The 7,886-nt window shown below is 50.4% G+C and overlaps 1 non-coding gene across 1 annotated transcript; it reads left to right on the top strand.

The window, feature by feature from the left end:
- Positions 1-1,026: 1,026 nt before the first annotated feature.
- On the top strand, positions 1,027-1,133 carry LOC148453424 (U6 spliceosomal RNA). The gene has a single exon (XR_015874941.1). It is a non-coding gene; the product is annotated as a U6 spliceosomal RNA (small nuclear RNA).
- Positions 1,134-7,886: the final 6,753 nt, after the last annotated feature.

Raw genomic sequence — 7,886 nt, 5'->3', positions numbered from 1 at the left:
CGGGATGGGAGGGTTAGGGTTAAGCTGCAGGATGGGAGGGTTAGGGTTAAGCTGCAGGATGGGAGGGTTAGGGTTAAGCTGCGGAATGGAAGGGTTAGGGTTAAGCTGCGGGATGGGAGGGTTAAGGTTAAGCTGCGGGATGGGAGGGTTAGGGTTAAGCTGCGGGATGGGAGGGTTAGGGTTAAGCTGCGGGATGGAAGGGTTAGGGTTAAGCTGCAGGATGGGAGGGTTAGGGTTAAGCTGCGGGATGGGAGGGCTAGGGTTAAGCTGCGGGATGGAAGGGTTAAGGTTAAGCTGCGGGATAGGAGGGTTATGGTTAAGCTGCGGGATGGGAGGGTTAGGGTTAAGCTGCGGGATGGAAGGGTTAGGGTTAAGCTGCGGGATGGGAGGGTTAGGGTTAAGCTGTGGGATGGGAGGGTTAGGGTTAAGCTGCGGGATGGGAGGGTTAGGGTTAAGCTGCGGGATGGAAGGGTTAGGGTTAAGCTGTGGGATGGGAGGGTTAGGGTTAAGCTGCGGGATGGGAGGGTTAGGGTTAAGCTGCGGAATGGAAGGGTTAGGGTTAAGCTGCGGGATGGGAGGGTTAAGGTTAAGCTGCGGGATGGGAGGGTTAGGGTTAAGCTGCGGGATGGGAGGGTTAGGGTTAAGCTGCGGGATGGAAGGGTTAGGGTTAAGCTGCAGGATGGGAGGGTTAGGGTTAAGCTGCGGGATGGGAGGGCTAGGGTTAAGCTGCGGGATGGAAGGGTTAAGGTTAAGCTGCGGGATAGGAGGGTTATGGTTAAGCTGCGGGATGGGAGGGTTAGGGTTAAGCTGCGGGATGGAAGGGTTAGGGTTAAGCTGCGGGATGGGAGGGTTAGGGTTAAGCTGTGGGATGGGAGGGTTAGGGTTAAGCTGCGGGATGGGAGGGTTAGGGTTAAGCTGCGGGATGGAAGGGTTAGGGTTAAGCTGTGGGATGGGAGGGTTAGGGTTAAGCTGCGGGATGGAAGGGTTAGGGTTAGGCTGCGGGATGGGAGGGCTAGGGTTAGATTTGTGCTTGCTTTGGCAGCTCATATACTAAAATTGGAACAATACAGAGAAGATTAGCATGGCCCCGGCGTGATGATTACATGCAAATTTGTGAATCGTTCCATATTTCTTGATTGAGGACCTAGGTAGACTAGAGGAACACACAGCTGACCGAGGGTGAATCTCCGTTTCACAAGAGGACCAAAGCTCCTAGAGGTAAGGAATAATAGGGTGAGAAATAGCCTCATTACCAACCCAGCCTCCTGGAACTTTGTACATATCCTTTTGCAAGTGGACTTTAAACATCGCTCTCCACCTACTCCCAATCAAATCCCTAAAAAGGGCTATAAACAAGTCTTTGGTTGTTTATTTCTTTTTAAACTACTCTCTCTTCATAATATTATTTTTAGCGCTCATATTTTCTCATTTAAGACTAGAGGAATGATCAAAACGTGGCAACTACAGTTTAATGATAAAAAATGCTAAATCTTGCACTTGGGTCTCAAAAACCCAAAGGCTGAATATAGTATCAAGTGTATTATAATGGAAACTACAGAGAAGGAAAGGGATTTAGGAGTTACTATGTCAGATGATCTGAAAGCAGGTAAGCAATGTAACAAAGCAATGAGGAAGGCAAGTCAGATGCTCGGTGCATAGGGAGAGGAATCAGTAGCAGGAAGACAGAGGTAATAATACCCCTGTATAGGTCATTGGTACGTCCTCATCTTGAATATTGTGTTCAGTTCTGGAGGCCAAATCTCCAGAAGGATATAAATACATTAGAGACTGTACAAAGAAGGGCAACTAAAATGGTGCATGGCCTACAGCACAGAACTTACCAGGAAAGACTAAAAGATCTTAATATGTATAGTCTGGAGCAGAGAAGGGAAAGGGGGGACATGATAGAAACTTTCAAATACATCAGGGGTTTTAACATGGTACAGGAGGGAGACATTCTTCAAAAGAAGAGATGTACTAGGACATGAGGACATGCACTGACACTGGAGGGAGGTAGTTTCAGGGGAAATGTGAGGAAAAATTAATTAGTGGAAAGGGTAGTGGATAAGTGGAATACCCTCGCATCAGGGGAGACAGTGAAGCAATTTAAACATGCTTGGGACATGCATATGAATATCCTTACAAAGAACTAAGGATCATATAAGGTTGAGGTTACCAAAAGATTAAAAAAGGGGCAGACTAGATGGGCCAAGTGGTTCTTATCTCCTGTCAAATTCTATTTATTTCTTTATTACCAGTTATTTATATAGCGCACACATATTCCACAGCGCTTTACAGAGATTATCTTATCATTCACATCTGTCCCTGCCCCAGTGGAGCTTACAATCTATATTCCCTACCACATGCACATACTCACTATGATCAATTTTGTGGGGAGCCAATTAACCTACCAGTATATTTTTGGAGTGTGGGAGGAAACCGGAGCACCCGGAGGAAACCCACGCAAGCACAGGGAGAATACTATGGTTTTATGTAGGTTGCGGGATGGGAGGGTTAGAGTTAGGCTGTGAGAGGGTTGGGTTAGGGGAGGGATAGGGTTAGGATTAGTGTTAGGCACTAGGGGAGGGGAGGGTTAGGCTGTGGGATGGGTGTATTAGGGTTAGGGGGAGGGTTAGGGTTAGGCACTAGCGGAGGGGAGAGTTAGGGTTAGGTTGCGGGACAGGAGGGTTAGGCTGTGGGATGGGTGTATTAGGGTTAGGGGGAGGGTTAGGGTTAGGCACTAGGGGAGGGGAGAGTTAGGGTTAAGTTGCAGGACAGGAGGGTTAGGCTGCGGGATGGATGTATTAGGGTTAGGGGGAGGGTTAGGCACTAGGGGAGGGGAGAGTTAGGGTTAGGTTGCAGGACAGGAGGATTAGGCTGCGGGATGGGTGTATTAGGGTTAGGGGCATAGGCAAAAGCAGGGGGGGTTTCTGTCTGCATGGAAACCCCCCTCCCCAGCCCACACCATTGCCACAATAGAAATAGTAATATAATAGAATTTTACTAGTGCTGCATGTTCTTGGAATGGTGTCCACATCTAAAATAAAAACATTCAGCTCAGGCAGGATGGATCTACTGCCACACCTCATGGCTTACTGTGATCGCTGGTCCTGTATCTGCTGGAATTATGACACACAATACACTTTGATGATGCATATTAAAGCTGGTTAACTGCTAATTATGCCCTCTTCATGTACTGTCCAGACTCACTCTAAAATTGAGCATTTGGAAACCCCCCTCTAGAAATCCTGTGTTTGCCACTGAGGGGGAGGGTTAGAGTTAGGCACTAGGGGAGGGGAGAGTTAGGGTTAGGTTGCTGGACAGGAGGGTTAGGTTGCAGGATGGGTGTATTAGGGTTAGTGGGAGGGTTAGAGTTAGGCACTAGGGGAGGAGAGAGTTAGGATTAGGTTGCGGGACAGGAGGGTTAGGCTGCGGGATGGGTGTATTAGGGTTAGGGAGAGGGTTACGGTTATAATACTTACAGAAATCTGCCAGGATCCCGTACCCAACCCGTTCTCATTGAGAAAGAGTTTAGCAAGGGCACAGCCGGACATAAGGGAAAGTGCGCCTGCCTGGAGGGGTATCTTGTGCACTGATTATACGGTTGGTGCCACTCAGCACTGATGATGATATCTAGTAATGAGCCCGACGCGTGTGCAGATGCAGTCACATATCAGGAAGCGTACAACTCGGTGAGTGGGGGAATATAAGCAATGCTCCCCATGCATGCGTCTAATGAGGAAAGTGCGCATGATTTACCTGCAGCTCTGCATCAGGAAGCGCTTCCTATCTGGGCTGTGATGCTGCCGGTTGCTGCTCCGCCCTTAGTCTATCACTGGCGCGGAGCAGCAGCAATCGGCGGCATCGCTGACTCTGACACCCCTCAGTTGCCTGATGCCCTGCCCTCACCCGCTTGCTCCGCACAAGGTAAGAAGTTAGGCGGGTCTGTCTGGCTGCCGGCACCTTTCCACCAGCGTTGTGTCTCCCTCATACCTCTGCATAGTAACAAGAGAATGACACTAAAATAACTCGCATGTAAATGAAATACATCCACTTTGACCCTTTACTTTCCTGAAACTTATTAAGTTATATTTTCATACGAAGGACTTAATACAGAGATTTACACACATTTCTATATTTACGTAAATCTCTGATGTATGCAGATCTGCGCAGGAGCCGCACTGCACATGTGCGGACCAGTTTCTGTGACATCTGTCGCAGTGCCCCAAAGCCACAGCTTGATTGATACGTTGCTGGCATTTGGGGGCGGCGACGGCGAGCATTCCTGAAAACGGGGGCGTGTTGTACCATTTTCTGGGCGTGTTGAAGCCAGAGACTGCATCCTTGGATGCAGCTTCTCTGGCCCCGGCGGCACGATTTACCCGGACGTCCTGAGTAACCTGGGGATTACACAGACATCCGATGGTCACTCAGTTGATCCGATGCTGTGTCTCCGGATTCAGCATCGGATCAGAAAAGCCAGCAGTGGGTGACTATAGTATTTACACACAAGATGCCTCCTGAGTCTTTTTCATATTTTAGCACTCCCTCTGCGTCCATCCCTGAATCAGGTCCTAAGGGTCCTATTTAGGGCTCCTATATGAGTACCATATTCTCTGGACGGTATTGGTTCGGCTACTGGAAACTATAAAGTTGGATTACTTTTATTCCTAAAACTCAGACATCTGATGGATCTGTATTAACAAGGCGAGGAGGGATAGCTCCCAATAATTGATTCCCTCTATTTGAAACTCAAACGGAAGGACTGATTGGCTTTCCTGGCCTGGCCAAGCTCTATGTCACCTGAGTGTCCTGGTTTTTGTGTTGCAACATCATGGGAGCCATAAGCACAATCATACCTGAGCTCTGATCGTCGCGTGTCGGCCTCTGCCAAGGCACATTCAAACCACACTTAAAGCTGTTGCTGTCTGTTCACAGCACGCGTCAAAGTTCAACGCACTGTCAATGCTGCATGCAGTGTTGGCAGTGCACAGGGTTCTCAGATGTAAATGGGCATGAATATAGCCAGAAATACTTATGTCAGCTAAATTATTCATGATTCATAATCTCCTGCATTGTAATTCCCTTCTCACCGATCTTCCACTAACCAGACTTTCACCCCTTACAATATATTTTGAATGTTGAGGCGCGGCAGATTGTTCTCCCAAAGTGGTTGGTGCAGAGTTGAATGAAAGTGAGTGCATATGCTTGCCCTTGTGCAGAGGTATAAGCATCTAGACTACTGTAACCTCCTCCTATCTGGCCTCCCCAAATCCCTTCTCTCCCCTCTCCAGTCTGTCCTCAATGCTGCTGCTCGACTCATCTTCCTCTCAAAACACTCTGCATCTGTCTCCCCTCTCCTACAAGCTCTCCACTGGCTCTCCTTCCCTTTTAGAACCCAATTTAAGGTTCTCACACTCACTTACAAAGCCCTCAGCCATTCCTCTCCCATTTACATCTCTGACATCATTTCCCTTCACTCTCCTGTCCGCCCTCTTCGTTCAACTAATGCATGCCGCCTCTCATGCCAACTGATTACTTCCTCCCACTCCCGCCTCCAAGATTTTGCCCGCACTGCTCCCCACCTTTGGAACTCTCTCCCGCCTCCCATCAGACTCTCCACCTTTCTTCAATCCTTCAAACGGGCTCTCAAGACCCACTACTTCATCAAAGCCTTCCAGCTGTCATCCTAACTTGCTGCTACATACTCCTCTCTCCCTGCCTACCCCATCTATTTCACCCCTGTTTGTCTGTCCCTCCCCCTTAGAATGTAAGCTCCTATGAGCAGGGCCCTCTACCCTCTTGTGCTTCTCCTTACTCCACCTTCATCTACTTCTTACTCTCTACCAGGGCACCTAACACTTGGTTGCTTTGCATTTTTGCTTATCTGGGTGTTATGGTCGCGAATGTAGCAATGTATATTATCCATGTCCTGTAATGTATTGTACTGTACTGTAAGTCACTGTAAATCAATCTATTTGTTTATGTACTTTGTAAGGCGCTGCGGAACGTGGCGCCATATAAATAAATGATAATAATAACAATAATAGACGGGTGGACTGCTCCTATCCATCCACTTGGCTTCGTAGCTGCCATGATTATCGGTGCTCAATTGAACCAGCTTTATCTTTGGTCAAAAGGATTAGTCTGGAAACAGGCATGTTGACACCTATGCACAACTCTGCATAGTCCGTGGTCCCATTGACACGCCCTCTCTGAAGTTAGATTATATCAGGCTTAGCATGTCCAGTTACAGCCCAGTTGCAGCCCCTTCAGCCATATGTTAAGACAGAGCTGGCCCTAGCCAAATTAATGCCCTAGGCAAGATTGGCAAGATTTTGGGCAGCGCCCCCCCCCCCCACCCCGGAGATCATGAAAAGGGGTATGGCTTCACAGAAGGGGCATGGTCTCACTGTGCTGTGGCCCCTTCCCCCATTGCACAGCACTCCTCTCCCTGCACAGATCACAGCACAGCACCCAGCAACCCTCTTCCAGTACAGCACAGATCACAGCACAGCACCCCTCTCCCAGCACAGATCACAGCATCCCTCTCCCAGCACAGCACAGATCACAGCACCCATCACCCCTCTCCCAGCACAGCACCCATCACCCCGGCCCTCACCCAGCACAGCACCCCCCTCTCTCAGCACAGTATGGTGTCAGCACCCATCACCTTATCCAGCATCCCTATCTCAGAGCAGGAACCCCCATCACCCAGAACTACACCGATTACCCAGCACCCTAGCCCTCATCCAGCACAGCATCCCCCCCTCTCCCAGAACAGCATGGTGTCAGCACCCACCCTCTCCCAGCATCCCTATCCCAGCAGAGCACCCCTCTCCCAGCAGTGAGCACCACAGCACCCTGGTCCACTCCCAGTTCCACACTTACTTAACTTGAGCGCAGTCTGCAGAGCCGGCCAAATCAAGGTACAGCAAGGTGTGACTCGCTACTCCGAGCTCCACAAAGGACCATGGGAGGAGCTGCTGCGAGTGCAGTAGCCCTCATGTGACCATTTACTTATAGTTCTGAATGAGCCTCTGCCCATGTGCAGAAGCTCGTACTGATCGCGGTACCGGGCACCTCCGTCTGCTGGCTTGATGCTTGCCGGCCCGGCGCTAACCACTAGCCGCCGTCCAGGTGCACTGCCTCCACAAACCTCCACTGACTCTTCCGTCGCTGTACGCTCACTGTTTGCTGCTGTCAGGACCGATCGGAGCTGACAGCTGAAGCTCCGATCATGGATGATGCACAGCGGTAATAGCAGCTGCCAGAGTCTCTGCCCAGCTGGCAGCAGGTGCCCCTGCCATGCCTGCCCCAAAACCTCTGCTGGCCCTAGGCAGGAATGGATGCCCTAGGTATCTTGTCTATGCCTAGGGCCAGCTCTGTGGTTAAGATGTGACTGAGGGACTGATTCGGAGATGTGCACTAATGCACATGGGCGTTTTAAGAGAGGAGGGGGCCTATGTGCAGTCTCCGTTTGGGCCCCCTCCTCTCTAACAGCGGCTCAGCGGCACTGAGGACCTCATTCAGAGCCGGTCGCACAGAGCTTGCAGTCGGTCTGAATGAGGGGAGGACGTCTTGAATTTTCAAGACGTCCTCCTTTGCGGTGGTAAGGCTGTGGGTTAGCACCCACAGCCTTACGACCGCCTAAGGTGATGGTCGCGATGGTCAAGACCATCGCGACCATCGGGGCTTATGACGAAACCCTATGGTAGGGTCTCCCTTGTCGTAAGCCCCGGAGAGCTTTCGGCTCTGTCTGAGCCGGAAGCTCTCCACTGACATCACTCCAAATGGTAGGCGTTCCCATGGGAACGCCTCCGTTTGGGCTGCCACCCCCCCCGGCCCGCCTTCCAAATGGGGCGAGCTGTCAATCAACATCGGCA

This window comes from Taudactylus pleione, unplaced genomic scaffold (genome assembly GCF_031769625.1).
Source record: "Taudactylus pleione unplaced genomic scaffold, aTauple2 ptg001161l, whole genome shotgun sequence".
Classification (NCBI taxonomy): Eukaryota; Metazoa; Chordata; class Amphibia; order Anura; family Myobatrachidae; genus Taudactylus; species Taudactylus pleione.
The sequence above is the reverse complement of the archived record's forward strand: the minus strand, read 5'-3'. Positions and strand labels throughout refer to the sequence as shown.